The sequence below is a fragment of the Lampris incognitus genome, chromosome 9 (genome assembly GCF_029633865.1).
Source record: "Lampris incognitus isolate fLamInc1 chromosome 9, fLamInc1.hap2, whole genome shotgun sequence".
Classification (NCBI taxonomy): domain Eukaryota; kingdom Metazoa; phylum Chordata; class Actinopteri; order Lampriformes; family Lampridae; genus Lampris; species Lampris incognitus.
In genome coordinates this window covers 18001326-18022087 of record NC_079219.1, presented here as the reverse complement: position 1 = coordinate 18022087, position 20762 = coordinate 18001326, and the positions used below count along the sequence as shown (strand labels likewise).

Below are 20762 nucleotides of genomic sequence, written 5' to 3'. Positions count from 1 at the left end.
AGTTGCTGATGAACAGGAAGCTCAAGACAAAGCTGCCGTCGGCGGAGCACCTGCTCCAGCGCGCTGACCACCGCACACAGAGAGAGCACAGGTCCAAACATGCCTATGACAAAAGAGCACGGCCCTTGAGACCTCTGGAACGAGAGGACCTAGTGAGAGTCAGATGCGATGGAAGATGGGGACCAGTCGCACAAGTCCTCAAAGAGACTGCTCCAAGATCATATGAGGTACTTACCAAGAGCGGCAACACGATCCGCAGGAACCGGAGACACCTGCTGAAGATTCCACGCTCTGAACCACAGCCTGTAGAGAATGGCAATGACAGGGAGGCTCCGGGAGAGCAAATAGAAGGGGGGCATACTCAATCAGACACAGACAGCCCTCCTGTCGTCGAGTCACCCTCACCTGGGGGGAGCAGGTTCAGCCACCATCCCCGGGGGTGGAGCGGGTTCAAAGGCCAAGTAGAACCATTGTCAGACCTAGGAGACTTGTAGAGGAGTGCCAATAACACACACAGAGTGGGTTTTTATTTTTAATTTTGTGTTTTATTGCAGCCTTGGAGTTCTGTTCTTGGGGTCATGTTGGGTTCTGGACTCATGTTATCTGTAAATTTATGCTGTATGGTTCCAAAGCAGCGTTTAATTTTGTGGGGGAAAAAGGGGGAGGTAAAGAGAAGTGTAATAATTGTACTGTTACAGATTGAAGATAATCATCTGTTATTCTTTAAGATCAACTTTATCTTAATCTTTAGAAAAAGGGAGATGTAACGATAGTGGCCTGTAGGGGCGCTATACAGCTACTGCCTGTATGTATGTGCAGAGACCTGCAAATAAAGTTCAGTTATAGAAATGGCGACCAAGTGTGTGCGTGCTCAATGATACAGTTAGGGCTTGAAATGTCATTCCATTATGGAACTAGATGTGTTCGTTCGTTCGTTCTCTTTCTGTGTGTGTGTGTGTGTGTGTGTGTGTGTGTGTGTGTGCGTGCTCTGTGATGGAGTGGCGGCCTGTCCGGGGGGTCTGCCCACCTGCCGCCCAATGACTGCTGGGATAGGCTCCAGCATCCCCGCGACCCTGAGCAGGATAAGCGGTTTGGATAATGGATGGATGGATGGATGGATTACCTCCTGGTGAAAGGGATTTCAAAAATCACCCTGTTTAAATAAAAAGTAGCAAGGGCTTAAGGTAAAGTATTGAGATCATCAAGTGTTAAACCTGCGGAAGTTTTGTCTTCACCTTCCGGCAGTGACAGTAGGGAGACCGGGGTTGGTTGTCACACAGGTTGGTTGTCACAGTGCTTATTACAGCCACACTAGAGGGCGCTGTGACATTATATTGACATCAAACAGTTGGCCTGACATCCTGCTCGTTTCGCACCGGCTAAAAAAAAAAAGTTTTGCACCGGCCATTTTGTGGAAAAAACATGAAACATTGAGGTCAGGAGATATTTTGTAATTTTTATGGTTCAGAGTAATTTCTTATGTTGGTATTGTTTTTGTATTAAAAACTTTGTAGGTTATTAGTCATTTAAAAATCAAACACTTCTTAAAAAGTCGAAGGTAATAGCTTTGATCATTTGTATCAACTTTTAGCTAGCAAGCTAAAGTCATGCGGTAGCTAGCTTAAAATGTTTGTCAGGAGGTTGGTTGGGGATGGTTGTCTCACTGCTCCCAGAGTATGAGACATGTTTTTTCAGCTATGGATTAGGGATGTTGTCGAATACATACCATATTCGGCAACGCTCGAATAATGCATTCTCTCCAAATGTTTTCTCCTCCCGAATTTGGTCAATATTATTTGGATTCGGATATTATGGTTTATTTATTTTTTTACCTCGAGTCCTAAGGTAGCCTATAGGATGGACGCGATTCGCTTTGAAGTCCTATACAACCATGCCAGAATCTCTCACACACACACACACACACACACACACACACACACACACACACACACACACACACACACACACACACACACACACACACACACACACACACACACAACGTTGCTTTAGTTCCTCATTAGAAAACAATGTTGTAGCTAAACAGTTACATACTTCAACCTCGGCTGTTTGATATTTTAACAAAAGTTCCTGGTCATATTTTGATGGAGATTAATCTATTCCAATCTCACTGTTTCATTTAATGTTATATTCATAATGTATTGTTATGAAACAATGGCTTTAATAAAGGCTAGATTTTTTCAGCACTGTAAATTCCTCCATTTTACTTCTCATTACAGAGGATAATTCAAACAAATAATCACTTGGTTCAAATTCATCGTTTAAACACAAGGGGCATTGATGAGTACTATTATAGAGGTGGTATTAATTTCAAAACTTTTTGGTGTTTCTATCTTAAAAAAACTAAAAAGTTACATGTTTTTTGAAATCACTTTTTTTTTTAAACTTAAACCCCATTGATAACTATAGGGACAACCAACCCCGTGATGGGGTTGGATGATGTCAGAGTGTCTTTGATGGTTAATTACCTCTTTGTTACAATAAGTTGAAAAATGAAAGGGATATACATTTCAAGCCAATACCTTAAGCGTCCATTTAATGTAGGAATGACTATTGAAAGATGTTTTGATGATGAGCAATTCACACATGAGGAAAAAGTGTGACAACCAACCCCGGTCTCCCTAATTACTTCTCGTCTTTCAGCGCTCTCCAACAAGAAAATGCTACACCGATGGTTATCCGTGCTTGCCCTTGCCGTCGATTGCTTTCTTTTTTTCCTGTTACTTTAATCCTTCCTCTGAATGCTGAATTTCTTTTTTTTCTCTGGAGCATCAGAAACTTTTCTTGAACGTTTCTTAGGTTTGTCGACCATAATTTCCATTCTCTGAAGTCTTCTGGCAGAAAGCCTTGAAGGCAAGCCAATTAGACCCATACGCATGCTTTCATCACATGGAAATTCAGTTCTGGCAAAGCGTCCTTGGTGGTTGACATAAAACACATCACTATTCATCACATCCGGTCCGCCAGGGTGGGAAATCCATCCCAGACACCAGATTTAAAACTCCAGTATACTGCGAAAAAAGAGTGATTCATCTGGTAGTGATAGGCTTAATCATCATTGTGTGAACTCGTTTGGCAAGGGCTTGAATGTCATGGACATTCATTTATCTGTAAAAGTCCTGCACTCTAGCTTTAATGATCTTGACATTGCAGGTCTTCATGTATGAGACTTTACATAAAAGCATAGAAATATATTAAATAAGAGAAGCAGATATGTGTCCTGGTCGCTGCACTAGTGCCTCCTCTGGTCGGACGGGGCACCTACTCGGGGGGGGATATCGTGATCCTCCCGCGCGCTACGTCCCCTGGCGAAACTCCTCACTGTCAGGTGATAGGAAGCGGCTAGCGACTCCACATGGACTGGAGGAGGCATGTGGTGGTCTGCAGCCCTCCCCGGATCGGCAGAGAGGGTGGAGCAGCGACCGCAATGGCCCTAAGAGTGGGGTAATGGCTGGATACAACTGGGGAGAAAAGGGGAAAATTTAAAAAATAAAAAAAAATACATAAAAACACATACACAAAGGCATAAAAATATATTAAGAGGATCAGAATATGATAAAAAAATATCCCTAAAAAAGATTAAAAGAATGAGACAAAGACATGCTAAAAAAGAAATTAAGAGGTAAACAAAATGTAAATAGAATAAGAAAGGCCAAAGCAAAAATTCAAAGCTGAAAATTCAAGTAATGGTAACATTATTTTGTTCATCAGGAATCTTTAACAAAAGTAACAAGCTGGTCTTTGGAGAATGCGGGTATCGATCCCACTACCTCTCGCATGCGAAGCGAGCGCTCTACCATTTGAGCTAATTCCCCTCACATGCAGTTGTGGAATCCCAAAGAATCGTCAAGCTTCAAGCATGCTCAATAATCAAGGTAAGAAAATCAAAGAAGATTGAATCAGTTCATGTGGATACGTTTATTGACGTTTCATCACTCATCTAAGTGACCTCTTCAGTCTAAACTGACTGAAGGTATCCCCACCCTTATAAACATAAACGATAGTTGCATAGCTAGTCTAAGTCCTTCATTCATTCTGCTATCAGGCTGTTAAATCCCAAGTGTAGTCATTTTAAATGAATGATTTATTTTGTTTTACAGCACAATAATTGGTTTATACCTTTGTCTGTTTTTCACATGGTTTGTGGGCCTATGTGTTCATGAATGTAGTGGTAGAATGTAACATGCAATGCATCGTCATTTGTTGATTTAATTCTTTTAACTTATCTGAATTCTTGTCCTTTGCCTGGTCCTCGCGTGAGTCTGCATGCATGGTCACACATGGGTGACAGTGTGCATCTCTTGCCCATGCACTGATTTGTCTGCTGTCTCTGACATACTGCTGATTTCTGCTTGTGTCTGTGAAATTGTGTATGGTCTGGATAGATTGTGAAATTGAATTGTCCTACTGGTATAAATCGAGTTGTCTGAATCTGAATCATAATGACCAAAACCAATAACCAGTTTCATATGCAAGTGTGGTCATGACCATTAACTAGAGTTTCAATGGCCACATGTACTATTCACAGAGGATTTGGGAATGTTTGCAATCACAGCATTGTAAAATGGCGACAGAAGAGGGAACGACCATCCCTGAACGGGGGGGGGGGGGGGGGGGGGGCTAAGAGTACATCTGTCACCATCTTACAATGCTGTGATTGCAGACATTCCCAAATCCTCTGTGAATAGCGCACACGGCCATTGTAACTGCAGTTAATGGTCACACCCATATTTGCACATGAAACTGGTTGTTGGTTTTGGTCGTTATGCAACTGTATTGTTTATAAGGGGGGGATACCCGCAGTCGACTAAAGAGGTCACTTAAATCAGTGATGAAACGTATCTGTCAATAAAGGTTGTATCAAGATGAACTGATTCAACCTTCTTTGCGTAGTTTCATAGTTATAGACCTTGGCTACAAGTATTCATCAGAATGTTATACTTAAACAAGGCTTAGTCCATTTGAAAATACTCTTCTTTCCAAACAGAAGAAGTGCCCTCCCATCTCTTGGGGAAATAGATCATAGTATGGTGAGGGAGGGATCAAAATTCCAAAGTGTAACACACACACACACACACACACACACACACACACACACACACACACACACACACACACACACACACACACACACACACACACACACACACACACACACACACACACACACACACACACAGTGCCGAAATAGCTCAGTTGGGGGTGTTAATAGAGTCGTAGAAACAATGTCAGCCAACTTGAGAGGTGGCTGGTACATCAGGACCCGAACAGATGAAAACCTCTACAATCTTGCGAGACTCATGGCGTCTACCAAAATAAGAGAACTATGTGTTCGAGAGGTTCTCTATGCAGATGACTCAGCTCTGATTGCCAATGATCCTGGAGAAATGCAAGAAATAGTAGACTGCTTCTCTTCAGTGGCTACCCTTTTTGGACTGAAGGTCAACATCTCCAAAACAGAGTTTCTGTATCAGCCTCCCCCTCAGAAAAGCCCTGAAGAAGGTCAGCCCAGTATTTTGGTTAATGGAGCAACTTTGAAGACCACTGAGTGCTTTACCTATCTGGGCAGTGCTGTGACAGATACAGACTCCTCTGACTTAGACGTGGACAGGAGAATCCAAGCGGCCACAAAAGCCTTTGACGCCCTCCACAAATGACTTTGGTCCCACCATGACATCAGACTGACAACAAAGATCAAGGTCTACATCACAGCTGTTCGCCCATCTCTACTATACTCCACTGAATGCAGGACCCTGTATCACAAGCCCACCAAGAAGCTCACCAGCATACAGCTTCATCATCAGCAAAAGCTGCTGCGAATCAGACGGGAAGACAAGGTGCCCGACGTGGCAGTATTGAGACGTTCTGGTACTGTCAGTGTTGAAACCCTAATAACAGCCTCCCAGCTCAGATGGGCCGGCCACGTGAGAAGAATGCCAGACAACGGCCTATCAAAAGAGGTCTTCTACGGGGAGCTGTGCAAGGGAAAAGGAAGCAGGGAGGCCAGAAGCTATGCTTCAAAGATGTGCTCAAGTGCCACATGAAGATCTGCGACATAGCTGACTCCAGCTGGGAGTCAGGGGCCCTGGACAGACAGAGATGGTGCTCCACAGTAAGACAATCGAGAACAGCTGTTGAACAAAAGAGACAAGAGGCCTATGATAAGCCATGCAAGACATAACAGACCAACTCAAACAACATTCGCCTGTGACAAATGTGGACAATATTGTCACTAATGCGGGCCTGATGGCCCACAGTTGTGTTTGCTGAGCTTAAACTGCATCACAGTCATCATCGTTTCGATGGACTGCCGAAGAGAAGAGAATGGAAAGAGATGTTAATATGTTGTATATCTATGTCAGCAAAGAAGAGTTCATTGGGGGTTTTGTGGAGGGGAGCACTTTTATTGTGATTGGGGAAGAAGGGAGGGTGATGTTAGATTTTGGTTAAATGGTGTAGTGTGTGGGGTAACATGTATTGGGGATGGTATACGTGTATTTTTAATATTTGATTTCTTTGATATGGAGGGGGTCTGTAGGCTGGAAGCTATGCCAAAGACTACAGGTTCCCTCACTATTTTCTGTCTTGTCTATACGTGTGTTAATATTGTATTGTTTTGATTTGGTGGGGGGCCTGTGGAATGGAAGCCATGCAAAAGCCTGTAGGTTACCGCACTATTGTACTGTCTTGTCGATCTGTGGTTTTTGAATTGGATTTCTTTTATTTGGTGGGGGCCCTATAGGCTATAAGCCATGCTAGAGTCTACAGGTTACCTCACTATTTTTCTGTCTTGTCTATCTGTATTTTAAACTTTAGTTGAATGTCATGTATCTTAAGTTTTCTTCTTGTTCAAATGATTGTGCTTATATCTGTGAAAATATGTTAAAAAAGAAAAAAATATCATGGTCATGGGTTTGAGCACCACGTTGGACACAAAATATTTATAGATTTTGTGCAGTTTTTTAAATTTTATCGTTTTTCATTCTACTACTGATACTACTTTGCTTACAGTAATATTCATTCATTCATTCATTCATTCATTCATTCATTCATTCATCTTCAGCCGCTTCTCCGGGGTTGGGGCGCGGTGGCAGCAAGCAAAGTAGGGCGCTCTAGACGGCCCTCTCCCCAGCAACGCCCTCCAGCTCTTCCTGGGGGATCCTAAGGCATTCCCAGACCAGACTGGACATGTAGTCCCTCCAGCGAGTTTTGGGTCTACCCCGGGGTCTCCTCCCAGTTTGCCATGCCCGGTAAACCTCCAAGGGAAGGGGCTTACAGTAATACATTTCTCAAATTCACAGACCTGTAAAAAAGTTTGTAAAAGAAAAAAAAAAGAAAATGTTTAAAAAAAAGTGCGATAGACTGAAGATCTAATCATCCCTGGTTCAATTCCATGTATCGGCAATGACACTGGTACGTGAACTTTATGTTGTTCATAGACAGCCAGTTCACCTCTTGTGACACAGATTAGAGAGTGCTTCTAAGTCTTTGCTTGCAATCTAACTTCTCAATGCTTCTGCCAAAAATTTGGGAATTCTGCTTTCTACAGAGATTTGGGGGGGGGGGTCCACAAAGGAGCAAAGTACAGACTTTAGTGGAGCACCATAGTTATTTTTAGGGCGTTTTTAAGAAATCATTTTACTTCCTGGTAATGTGAAAGGGATTTCAAAAATCAAGTATTTTAAATAAAAAGTAGCAAGGGTTTTTTTTTTTAATTAGGGCTTTTTGTTTTTGTTTTTTTTAATTAGAGGCATGCAATCACACGGAATTTCAGCTCAGGCAAAGCAATCATTGTTGGATGATGTAAAATACTATATCACTATGTATCACAGCCAGTGCACCAGTGCGGGAATGTCACCCCAGACACCAGATTTACAACTCCGGTATACTGCGGAATACAGAGAGATTTACCTGGTGGTGACAGGCGTAATCATCATTGTGTGAACTCATTTGGCAAGGGCTTGAATGTCATGGTCTTTCGTGTATATTTAAAAGTCCCACACTCTAGCTTTAATGATCTTGACATCGCAAGTCTTTATGAGTGAGGTTTTACGTAAAGGCAAACAAGCGAAGTACAGACTTTAGTAAGAACACCACAGCTGCAAAGCCTAGCTGCTCAAAATGGCTGGACAAGCGCCTCTCAGTTAAAGGTTAATCTTCACTGCAGAAAGACCCTCAGGAAATGCTTTTTTAAGCCTTGACACAGAATATAAAAACCAGCTAGTTGTAGAAAATTATGAGCGTCAATTACACTGCCCCTCACATGCTAAGCAAACATTCAATCACTTTAGCTACTACCACAAGCAGAGAAAGCTTAAACAAGGAAGATTCGACTAACTTCCTTCCCAAAGGCAATATCTTGCTTCTGAGGTGTGTGTGTGTGTGTGTGTGTGTGTGTGTGTGTGTGTGTGTGTGTGTGTGTTTGCTTAGCTCCAATGATGAGGTGGCCGTCAACGCAATATTCCAGGTCATCTTGCTCGATCATCAGAGCCATACAACTTTGCTGTTCTTGGTTCAGGTAAGTGAAATTGCTACTGGAATGAAAGAATTTGGTGCCATTGTCAACCTCCTCAATGAAAGACACATGCCTGCTGCTTTTACTGAAAGGACAACACTGGAGACCAGATGATCAGTTATGTGTTCAAGTTATAGATCATATTAATGTTCATATTAAAAAGTTAAATGTAGATGTACATGTTTCACTGAAATTACACACAAATTAAGATTTTCACAGTATTACATATAAAGAAAAAACACATCCATGAAAAGCTGATATCACACCAGACACCATTTTATTCAAAGACAAAAATCTCCAAAGTTATTTTTAGGGTGTTTTTAAGAAATCATATTACTTCCTGTTATTGTGAAAGGGATTTCAAAATACAAGCATTTTAAATAAAACGTAGCAATGGCTAAAGCTAGTGTTGAGATTATCTATCAACTGCAGTGCGTGTGGAAGTTTTGTCTCCACTTCTGGCAGTCACAGTAATTACTTCTCTTCTTTCAGTGCTCTCCAATAAAAAAATCCTACAGCAATAGTTATTCATTTTTGCCCTCACTGTCGATCGCTTTCTTTCTTTCTTTTTTTTCTTTAACCCTTCCTCTGAACGCTCAGTTTATTTTTATTCTGGAGCATCAGAAACTTTTTTTGGACGTTTCTTAGGTTTAGCCACCAAAGTTTCCATATTTGGAACTTGTCTGGCAGAAAGCCCTGAAGGCAAGCCAATTAGAGGCATACAGTCACTTTTTTCACATGGAAGTTCAGCTCTGGCAAAGCAATCACTGCTTCTTTTGTTTTCCCTGTTTGAGGCGTCCCGGTTGCTGCTCCACCCCTTGTCTGCTGATCCGAGGGGTGCCCCGACCGACCAGAGGAGGTTCTAGGGCAGCAACCAGGACAGATACCCACATCCGGCTTCTCACCCACAGAAACGGCCAAATTGTATCTGTAGGGACGTCCAACCAAGCCAGAGGTAACACAGGGATTCGACCCGGCAATCTCGTGTTGGTAGGCAATGGAATAGACCGCTATGCTACCCAGGCGCCAGCAAAGCAATCACTTCTGGTGATGTAAAATGTATGACTATGTATCACATCCGGTACACCAGCCGGGGAATGTCACCCCAGACACTATATTTACTGGCACTTGGTATAATCTGGACTACAGGGGTATAGTTTGGTGGAGGGGTTAATCTGGCCTGCTACTCCGGGACCTTCAGATCTTCAGTCTAACGCTCTCCCAACTGAGCTGTTTCGGCACAGCATGCAGGGGTTACACTTTGGAATCTTGATCCCTCCCTCTCCATGTATGATGACCTGTTTCTCAAGGCATGGGAAAGCATTTCTTTTAATTGGAAAGAAGTGCATTTTCAAATGAACTCAACCTCATTTAAGTATACTATTCTGATTAATACGTATAGCCAAGTGCTATAACTAAGTAACTACACAACTAGGCCTGGCTTCAGGCTTCAGCCTCCTTTGGGGTTCCCTTAATGTGCATAATGGGAATTATCTCAAATGGTAGAACCCTCGCTTAGCATGCGAGAGGTAGCAGGATCGATGCCCGCATTCTCCAAAGAATTCCTTGCTTCCCTAGTCGGTGTTGCCTTTGCGAAAGACTGCAAATGATCAAAATAATGTTGCCATTGCGTGAGTTTTAAGCCTGATGACAGCTATGTTTGCCTTTATTATTCTATTTAATTTTATCTTAATTTGTTTTTTAACATGTCTTTATCTAATTAATTTAATCCTTTAAAAATGTATTTTTTTGTATTCGGTCTCTTTTTTATGCCTTTATTTAAAGCCTTATACATACAGACTTGCAATGGAAAGCTAGAGTGTGGGACTTTTACATACAAATGAATGTCCGTGACATTCAAGCCCTTGCTTCCGGGCTTGGAAGCTATGGCGGAAAAACCTAAGAAGCGTCCAGAAATTTCTCTGATGCTCCAGAGAAAAAAGAAACTCAGTATTCAGAGGAAGGATTAAAGTAAAAAAAAAAAAAAGGAGAAAGAAAAGAAAAAAAATGGATCGTTGGCAAGAACAAACATGGCGAACCGTTGGTGTCACTTTTCCTCATTGGAGAGTGCTGAAAGAAGAGAAGTACTTACTCTTGCTGCCAGAAGGAGGAGAAAAACTTCCCCATTTGTTTAACAATTAATGATCTCAATACATTAGCTTTAGACCGTGCTACTTATTATTTTGAAAGCATGATTTTTGAAATTCCTTCCAGATTAGCAGGAGGTAATATGATACCTTAAAAACACCCAAAAAATAGCTTTGGACTGTTTTTTTGTCTGAAAAGGAATGGTCTCTTGTTTGATATCAGCTATTTGTGGATGTGTTTTTTGTTATACGTGTTAAAGGAAAAAAATCTGAATTTGTGTGCGATTTGAGTGACGCATTTACATATACATTAAACTTTTTGATATGAGTATTAGTATTTATCAAAATAGTGTATTTCAATGAGACTAAGTCCATTTGAAATACACTTCTTTCCATTTAAAAGAAATGCTCTCCCATTCCATGAAAAATAGATCATAGTACATGGGGAGGGAGGGATCAAGATTACAAAGCTTAACCCCTGCGTTCTGTGCCGAAATAGCTCAGTTGGGAGAGCGTTAGACTAAAGGCCCCTGGTTCGATCCCGGGTTTCGGCAACAAAGCTGGTATATGCATTCACTCTTGTTTGTAGACAGCCAGTTCACATCGATAAGAGAGTGTTTCTAGTTCAGTGCATGCATTTCAGCTTGTTAACCTTTCCAACTGAAGCTTGTAAATGCTGCTGTCTGCAGAGTTTTTGTAGGGCCGGCTTCCACAAACAAGAAAAGTACTTACTGCGGTAGACTGTTGTACGTGCGAAGGCCCAGCTGCTCCAAAAGCATGGAAAAGTACTCTATGTTAAGGTGTATCTTCAGTATGCAAAGGCCTTCAGGAAATGCTTCTTTAAGCCTTGAGGCATTCACAAAAAAGAACAGTACAGACTGCATAAAAAGCCCGTCTGATCATAAAGCCAAAAAACGCACTTCTCAATTAAAGGTATGTATCCAGTATGAAAAGGCCTTTTGGAAATGCCTTCTTAAGCTATTGCGCCACATATCAAAAAGGGTTCATTAAGGAGAATTTGGGTGTCAGTCTCACTGTCCTTCCCATTCTAAGCGGGCCGTCAATCATAGCAGCTAATATCATAGGCAGGGAAACTTGAAGATAATTCCAACAAAATCATTCCCAAAGGCAAAATCTGGCCTTGCAGCAGGATTGTGTGTGTGTGTGTATGCATTTGTTTTCTTAGCTCCAATAATGAGGTGGCTGTCAGAAAAATATTCTAGGACACCTTGCTCGATCATTCAAGCCATACACCTTTGCTATCCTTGGTTCAGGCAAGTGATATTGTTACTGGAGTGAATGAAGTTGATGCCTTGGTAAAGCCCCTCAGTGAAAGCCACATGACTGCTGCCTTTACTGAAAGGACAGCAGAACTGGAGAATGGATGATCACATATGTGTTCAAGTTGGGATAATATTAATACTCATATCAAAATGTTTACATAAATGTTTCACTCAAATTGCACACAAATTCAGATTTTGTTCCAGTAACACATACAACCAAAAAACACATCTATGAATAGCTTATATCACACCAGAGACCATTCTTTCTTCAGACAAAAAACAGTCCAAAGCTATATTTAAATGTATTTATTTATTTTTTAAGATATCATATTACCTCCTGGTTAAGTGAAAGGAATTTCAAAAATCATGCTTTTAAAATAAAAAGTAGTATGGCCTAAAGCTAATGTATTGTGATCATCAAATGTTAAACTTGAAGCAGAGATGTTTTTCTCCTCCTTCTGGCAGCAAGAGTTATTAATGCTCTTCTTTCAGCACTCTCAAATGATGCAAAGCTTCACCATTGGTTTTCCGTATTTGTCCTCACCATCGATCGCTTTCTTTTATTTATATTTATTTTTTTAACTTTAATCCTTCCTCTGAATGCTGAAATTCTTTTTTTCTCTGTAGCATCAGAAGCTGTTCTTGGACGCTTCTTAGGTTTTTCTACCATACCTTTCAAGCCCAGAAGCTGTCTGGTAGAAAGCCCTGATGGTTGGCCAATTACAAGCGTTCGAACGCTTTCATTACATGGAAGTTTAGCTCGGGTAAATCAATCGTTGCTGGTTGCTATACAATGTATAATGTCCGGCTCGCCATTGCGGGAATGTCACCCAGACACCACATTAAAAACTCCGGTATGATGCGAAATACAGAGCGATTTACCTGGCGGGGACAGGCTTAATCATCATTGTGTGAACTTGTTCAGCAAGGGCTGTAATGTAATGGAGATTCATTTGTATGTAAAAGTCCCACACTTTAGCTATAATGATCTTGACATTGCAAGTCTTCATGTATAAGGCTTTAAATGAAGGCATCATAAAGAGCTATAGAATACATTAAAAATGCATTTTTAAAAAGAATAATTTAATGAGATAAGGACATGTTAAACATAAATTAAGAGCTAAAAAAATTAAATAGAATAAGAAAGGGCAAAGCAACTGTCGTCATGCTCAAAACTCAAGCAATAGCAACATTATTTGGAGTCTTTAGCAAAGGCAACACTGAATAGACATGCAAGAACCTGCTCTTTGGAGAATGCGGGCATTGATCCCGTTACCTCTCGCATGCTAAGCGAGCGCTCTACCATTTGAGCTAATTCCCCTATGCACTTCAAGTGAACCCCAAAGGAGGCTGAAGCCTCAAGCCAGACCTAATTGTGTAGTTACTTAGTTATAGCCCTTGGTTATAAGTATTCGTTAAAATAGTGTATTTCAATGAGACAAAGTTGATTTGAAAATACACTTCTTACATTTAAAAGAAATGCTCTCCCATTCCGTGAGAAATAGATCATAGTACATGGGCAGGGAGAGATCAAGATTACAAAGCTTGACCCCTGCGTTCTGTGCCGAAATAGCTCAGTTGGGAGAGCGTTAGACTGAAGATCTAAAGGTCCCTGGTTCGATCCCGGGTTTCGGCAACCAAGCTGGTACATGTGCGCTCTCTTATTTGTAGACAGTCAGTTCACATTGATCAGAGTGTGTTTCTAGTTCATTGCTTGCATTCCAACTTGTTAACCTTTCGAACTGAAGCTTGTAAATGCTGCTGTCTGCACAGTTTTCGTAGGCCAACATCCACAAACAAGAAAAGTACTTACTGCAGTAGACCATTGTACACGCAAAGCCCAGCCGCTCCAAAAGCATGGAAAAAGCACTCTCACATAAAGGTGAATTATCAGTATGGAAAAGCCTTCAAGAAATGCTTCTTTAAGCCTTGAGCCTTTCACAAACAAGAAAAGTACAGACTGCAGTAAAACACTGTACGTTCTAAGCTCGACTGATCATAAAGCCAAAAAAACGCACTTCTCAATTAAAGGTATATATCCGGTATGGAAAGGCCTTTTGGAAATGCCTTGTTAAGCTATTGCACCACATATCAAAAAGGGTTCATTAAGGAGAATGTGGGAGTCAATCTCACTGTCCTTCTCATGCTAAGTGGGCTTTCAATCATATCAGCTAATATCATAGGCAGGGAAAACTTGAACAAAGAAGATTCCAAAAAAATAATTCCCAAAGGCAAAATCTGGCTTTGCAGCAGGATTGTGTGTGTGTATGCATTTGTTTTCTTAGCTCCAATAATGAGGTGGCTGTCAGAAAAATATTCTAGGACACCTTGCTCGATCATTCAAGCCATACACCTTTGCTATCCTTGGTTCAGGCAAGTGATATTGTTACTGGAGTGAATGAAGTTGATGCCTTGGTAAAGCCCCTCAGTGAAAGACACATGACTGCTGCCTTTACTGAAAGGACAGCAGAACTGGAGAATGGATGATCACATAGTATGTGTTCAAGTTTGGATAATATTAATACTCATATCAAAATGTTTACATAAATGTTTCCCTCAAATTGCACACAAATTCAGATTTTGTTCCAGTAACACATACAACCAAAAAACACATCTATGAATAGCTTATATCACACCAGAGACCATTCTTGCTTCAGACAAAAAACAGTCCAAAGCTATATTTAAATGTATTTATTTATTTTTTAAGATATCATATTACCTCCTGGTTAAGTGAAAGGAATTTCAAAAATCATGCTTTTAAAATAAAAAGTAGTATGGCCTAAAGCTAATGTATTGTGATCATCAAATGTTAAACTTGAAGCAGAGATGTTTTTCTCCTCCTTCTGGCAGCAAGAGTTATTAATGCTCTTCTTTCAGCACTCTCAAATGATGCAAAGCTTCACCATTGGTTTTCCGTATTTGTCCTCACCATCGATCGCTTTCTTTTATTTATATTTATTTTTTTAACTTTAATCCTTCCTCTGAATGCTGAAATTCTTTTTTTCTCTGTAGCATCAGAAGCTGTTTTTGGACACTTCTTAGGTTTTTCTACCATACCTTCCAAGCCCAGAAACTGTCTGGTAGAAAGCCCTGATGGTTGGCCAATTACAAGCATTCGAACGCTTTCATTACATGGAAGTTTAGCTCGAGCAAATCAATCGTTGCTGGTTGCTATACAATGTATAATGTCCGGCTCGCCATTGCGGGAATGTCACCCAGACACCACATTTAAAACTCCGGTATGATGCGAAATACAGAGCGATTTACCTGGCGGGGACAGGCTTACTCATCATTGTGTGAACTTGTTCAGCAAGGGCTGTAATGTAATGGAGATTCATTTGTATGTAAAAGTCCCACACTTTAGCTATAATGATCTTGACATTGCAAGTCTTCATGTATAAGGCTTTAAATGAAGGCATCATAAAGAGCTATAGAATACATTAAAAATGCATTTTTAAAAAGAATAATTTAATGAGATAAGGACATGTTAAACATAAATTAAGAGCTAAAAAAATTAAATAGAATAAGAAAGGGCAAAGCAACTGTCGTCATGCTCAAAACTCAAGCAACAGCAACATTATTTGGAGTCTTTAGCAAAGGCAACACTGAATAGATATGCAAGAACCTGCTCTTTGGAGAATGCGGGCATTGATCCCGTTACCTCTCGCATGCTAAGCGAGCGCTCTACCATTTGAGCTAATTCCCCTATGCACTTCAAGTGAACCCCAAAGGAGGCTGAAGCCTCAAGCCAGACCTAATTGTGTAGTTACTTAGTTATAGCCCTTGGTTATAAGTATTCGTTAAAATAGTGTATTTCAATGAGACAAAGTTGATTTGAAAATACACTTCTTACATTTAAAAGAAATGCTCTCCCATTCCGTGAGAAATAGATCATAGTACATGGGCAGGGAGAGATCAAGATTACAAAGCTTGACCCCTGCGTTCTGTGCCGAAATAGCTCAGTTGGGAGAGCGTTAGACTGAAGATCTAAAGGTCCCTGGTTCGATCCCGGGTTTCGGCAACCAAGCTGGTACATGTGCGCTCTCTTATTTGTAGACAGTCAGTTCACATTGATCAGAGTGTGTTTCTAGTTCATTGCTTGCATTCCAACTTGTTAACCTTTCGAACTGAAGCTTGTAAATGCTGCTGTCTGCACAGTTTTCGTAGGCCAACATCCACAAACAAGAAAAGTACTTACTGCAGTAGACCATTGTACACGCAAAGCCCAGCCGCTCCAAAAGCATGGAAAAAGCACTCTCACATAAAGGTGAATTATCAGTATGGAAAAGCCTTCAAGAAATGCTTCTTTAAGCCTTGAGCCTTTCACAAACAAGAAAAGTACAGACTGCAGTAAAACACTGTACGTTCTAAGCTCGACTGATCATAAAGCCAAAAAAACGCACTTCTCAATTAAAGGTATATATCCGGTATGGAAAGGCCTTTTGGAAATGCCTTCTTAAGCTATTGCACCACATATCAAAAAGGGTTCATTAAGGAGAATGTGGGAGTCAATCTCACTGTCCTTCTCATGCTAAGTGGGCTTTCAATCATATCAGCTAATATCATAGGCAGGGAAAACTTGAACAAAGAAGATTCCAAAAAAATAATTCCCAAAGGCAAAATCTGGCTTTGCAGCAGGATTGTGTGTGTGTATGCATTTGTTTTCTTAGCTCCAATAATGAGGTGGCTGTCAGAAAAATATTCTAGGACACCTTGCTCGATCATTCAAGCCATACACCTTTGCTATCCTTGGTTCAGGCAAGTGATATTGTTACTGGAGTGAATGAAGTTGATGCCTTGGTAAAGCCCCTCAGTGAAAGACACATGACTGCTGCCTTTACTGAAAGGACAGCAGAACTGGAGAATGGATGATCACATAGTATGTGTTCAAGTTTGGATAATATTAATACTCATATCAAAATGTTTACATAAATGTTTCCCTCAAATTGCACACAAATTCAGATTTTGTTCCAGTAACACATACAACCAAAAAACACATCTATGAATAGCTTATATCACACCAGAGACCATTCTTGCTTCAGACAAAAAACAGTCCAAAGCTATATTTAAATGTATTTATTTATTTTTTAAGATATCATATTACCTCCTGGTTAAGTGAAAGGAATTTCAAAAATCATGCTTTTAAAATAAAAAGTAGTATGGCCTAAAGCTAATGTATTGTGATCATCAAATGTTAAACTTGAAGCAGAGATGTTTTTCTCCTCCTTCTGGCAGCAAGAGTTATTAATGCTCTTCTTTCAGCACTCTCAAATGATGCAAAGCTTCACCATTGGTTTTCCGTATTTGTCCTCACCATCGATCGCTTTCTTTTATTTATATTTATTTTTTTAACTTTAATCCTTCCTCTGAATGCTGAAATTCTTTTTTTCTCTGTAGCATCAGAAGCTGTTTTTGGACACTTCTTAGGTTTTTCTACCATACCTTCCAAGCCCAGAAACTGTCTGGTAGAAAGCCCTGATGGTTGGCCAATTACAAGCATTCGAACGCTTTCATTACATGGAAGTTTAGCTCGAGCAAATCAATCGTTGCTGGTTGCTATACAATGTATAATGTCCGGCTCGCCATTGCGGGAATGTCACCCAGACACCACATTTAAAACTCCGGTATGATGCGAAATACAGAGCGATTTACCTGGCGGGGACAGGCTTACTCATCATTGTGTGAACTTGTTCAGCAAGGGCTGTAATGTAATGGAGATTCATTTGTATGTAAAAGTCCCACACTTTAGCTATAATGATCTTGACATTGCAAGTCTTCATGTATAAGGCTTTAAATGAAGGCATCATAAAGAGCTATAGAATACATTAAAAATGCATTTTTAAAAAGAATAATTTAATGAGATAAGGACATGTTAAACATAAATTAAGAGCTAAAAAAATTAAATAGAATAAGAAAGGGCAAAGCAACTGTCGTCATGCTCAAAACTCAAGCAACAGCAACATTATTTGGAGTCTTTAGCAAAGGCAACACTGAATAGATATGCAAGAACCTGCTCTTTGGAGAATGCGGGCATTGATCCCGTTACCTCTCGCATGCTAAGCGAGCGCTCTACCATTTGAGCTAATTCCCCTATGCACTTCAAGTGAACCCCAAAGGAGGCTGAAGCCTCAAGCCAGACCTAATTGTGTAGTTACTTAGTTATAGCCCTTGGTTATAAGTATTCGTTAAAATAGTGTATTTCAATGAGACAAAGTTGATTTGAAAATACACTTCTTACATTTAAAAGAAATGCTCTCCCATTCCGTGAGAAATAGATCATAGTACATGGGCAGGGAGAGATCAAGATTACAAAGCTTGACCCCTGCGTTCTGTGCCGAAATAGCTCAGTTGGGAGAGCGTTAGACTGAAGATCTAAAGGTCCCTGGTTCGATCCCGGGTTTCGGCAACCAAGCTGGTACATGTGCGCTCTCTTATTTGTAGACAGTCAGTTCACATTGATCAGAGTGTGTTTCTAGTTCATTGCTTGCATTCCAACTTGTTAACCTTTCGAACTGAAGCTTGTAAATGCTGCTGTCTGCACAGTTTTCGTAGGCCAACATCCACAAACAAGAAAAGTACTTACTGCAGTAGACCATTGTACACGCAAAGCCCAGCCGCTCCAAAAGCATGGAAAAAGCACTCTCACATAAAGGTGAATTATCAGTATGGAAAAGCCTTCAAGAAATGCTTCTTTAAGCCTTGAGCCTTTCACAAACAAGAAAAGTACAGACTGCAGTAAAACACTGTACGTTCTAAGCTCGACTGATCATAAAGCCAAAAAAACGCACTTCTCAATTAAAGGTATATATCCGGTATGGAAAGGCCTTTTGGAAATGCCTTCTTAAGCTATTGCACCACATATCAAAAAGGGTTCATTAAGGAGAATGTGGGAGTCAATCTCACTGTCTTTCTCATGCTAAGTGGGCTTTCAATCATATCAGCTAATATCATAGGCAGGGAAAACTTGAACAAAGAAGATTCCAAAAAAATAATTCCCAAAGGCAAAATCTGGCTTTGCAGCAGGATTGTGTGTGTGTATGCATTTGTTTTCTTAGCTCCAATAATGAGGTGGCTGTCAGAAAAATATTCTAGGACACCTTGCTCGATCATTCAAGCCATACACCTTTGCTATCCTTGGTTCAGGCAAGTGATATTGTTACTGGAGTGAATGAAGTTGATGCCTTGGTAAAGCCCCTCAGTGAAAGACACATGACTGCTGCCTTTACTGAAAGGACAGCAGAACTGGAGAATGGATGATCACATAGTATGTGTTCAAGTTTGGATAATATTAATACTCATATCAAAATGTTTACATAAATGTTTCCCTCAAATTGCACACAAATTCAGATTTTGTTCCAGTAACACATACAACCAAAAAACACATCTATGAATAGCTTATATCACACCAGAGACCATTCTTGCTTCAGACAAAAAACAGTCCAAAGCTATATTTAAATGTATTTATTTATTTTTTAAGATATCATATTACCTCCTGGTTAAGTGAAAGGAATTTCAAAAATCATGCTTTTAAAATAAAAAGTAGTATGGCCTAAAGCTAATGTACTGTGATCATCAAATGTTAAACTTGAAGCAGAGATGTTTTTCTCCTCCTTCTGGCAGCAAGAGTTATTAATGCTCTTCTTTCAGCATTCTCAAATGATGCAACGCTTCACCATTGGTTTTCCGTATTTGTCCTCACCATCGATCGCTTTCTTTTATTTATATTTATTTTTTTAACTTTAATCCTTCCTCTGAATGCTGAAATTCTTTTTTTCTCTGTAGCATCAGAAGCTGTTCTTGGACGCTTCTTAGGTTTTCTACCATACCGGTCAAGCCCAGAAGCTGTCTGGTAGAAAGCCCTGATGGTTGGCCAATTACAAGCGTTCGAACGCTTTCATTACATGGAAGTTTAGCTCGGGTAAATCAATCGTTGCTGGTTGCTATACAATGTATAATGTCCGGCTCGCCATTGCGGGAATGTCACCCAGACACCACATTTAAAACTCCGGTATGATGCGAAATACAGAGCGATTTACCTGGCGGGGACAGGCTTAATCATCATTGTGTGAACTTGTTCAGCAAGGGCTGTAATGTAATGGAGATTCATTTGTATGTAAAAGTCCCACACTTTAGCTATAAGTATCTTGACATTGCAAGTCTTCATGTATAAGGCTTTAAATGAAGGCATCATAAAGAGCTATAGAATACATTAAAAATGCATTTTTAAAAAGAATAATTTAATGAGATAAGGACATGTTAAACATAAATTAAGAGCTAAAAAAATTAAATAGAATAAGAAAGGGCAAAGAAACTGTCGTCATGCTCAAAACTCAAGCAATAGCAACATTATTTGGAGTCTTTAGCAAAGGCAACACTGAATAGACATGCAAGAACCTGCTCTTTGGAGAATGCGGGCATTGATCCCGCTACCTCTCGCATGCTAAACGAGCGCTCTACCATTTGAGCTAATTCCCCTATGCACTTTAAGTGAACCCCAAAGGAGGCTGAAGCCTCAAGCCAGACCTAATTGTGTAGTTACTTAGTTATAGCCCTTGGTTATAAGTATTCGTTAAAATAGTGTATTTCAATGAGACAAAGTTGATTTGAAAATACACTTCTTACATTTAAAAGAAATGCTCTCCCATTCCGTGAGAAATAGATCATAGTACATGGGCAGGGAGAGATCAAGATTACAAAGCTTGACCCCTGCGTTCTGTGCCGAAATAGCTCAGTTGGGAGAGCGTTAGACTGAAGATCTAAAGGTCCCTGGTTCGATCCCGGGTTTCGGCAACCAAGCTGGTACATGTGCGCTCTCTTATTTGTAGACAGTCAGTTCACATTGATCAGAGTGTGTTT

General features: G+C 40.3%; 5 non-coding genes across 5 annotated transcripts; 4 read left to right on the top strand and 1 right to left on the bottom strand.

Moving 5' to 3' along the window:
* Window positions 1-3763: 3763 nt before the first annotated feature.
* trnaa-cgc (transfer RNA alanine (anticodon CGC)) lies at window positions 3764-3836 on the bottom strand. The gene has a single exon. It is a non-coding gene; the product is annotated as a tRNA-Ala (tRNA).
* A 9633-nt stretch (window positions 3837-13469) lies between these two features.
* Window positions 13470-13542, top strand: trnaf-gaa (transfer RNA phenylalanine (anticodon GAA)). Its single transcript has one exon. It is a non-coding gene; the product is annotated as a tRNA-Phe (tRNA).
* Window positions 13543-15854: 2312 nt separating this feature from the next.
* Window positions 15855-15927, top strand: trnaf-gaa (transfer RNA phenylalanine (anticodon GAA)). Its single transcript has one exon. It is a non-coding gene; the product is annotated as a tRNA-Phe (tRNA).
* A 2312-nt stretch (window positions 15928-18239) lies between these two features.
* trnaf-gaa (transfer RNA phenylalanine (anticodon GAA)) lies at window positions 18240-18312 on the top strand. Its single transcript has one exon. It is a non-coding gene; the product is annotated as a tRNA-Phe (tRNA).
* Window positions 18313-20623: 2311 nt separating this feature from the next.
* On the top strand, window positions 20624-20696 carry trnaf-gaa (transfer RNA phenylalanine (anticodon GAA)). Its single transcript has one exon. It is a non-coding gene; the product is annotated as a tRNA-Phe (tRNA).
* Window positions 20697-20762: the final 66 nt, after the last annotated feature.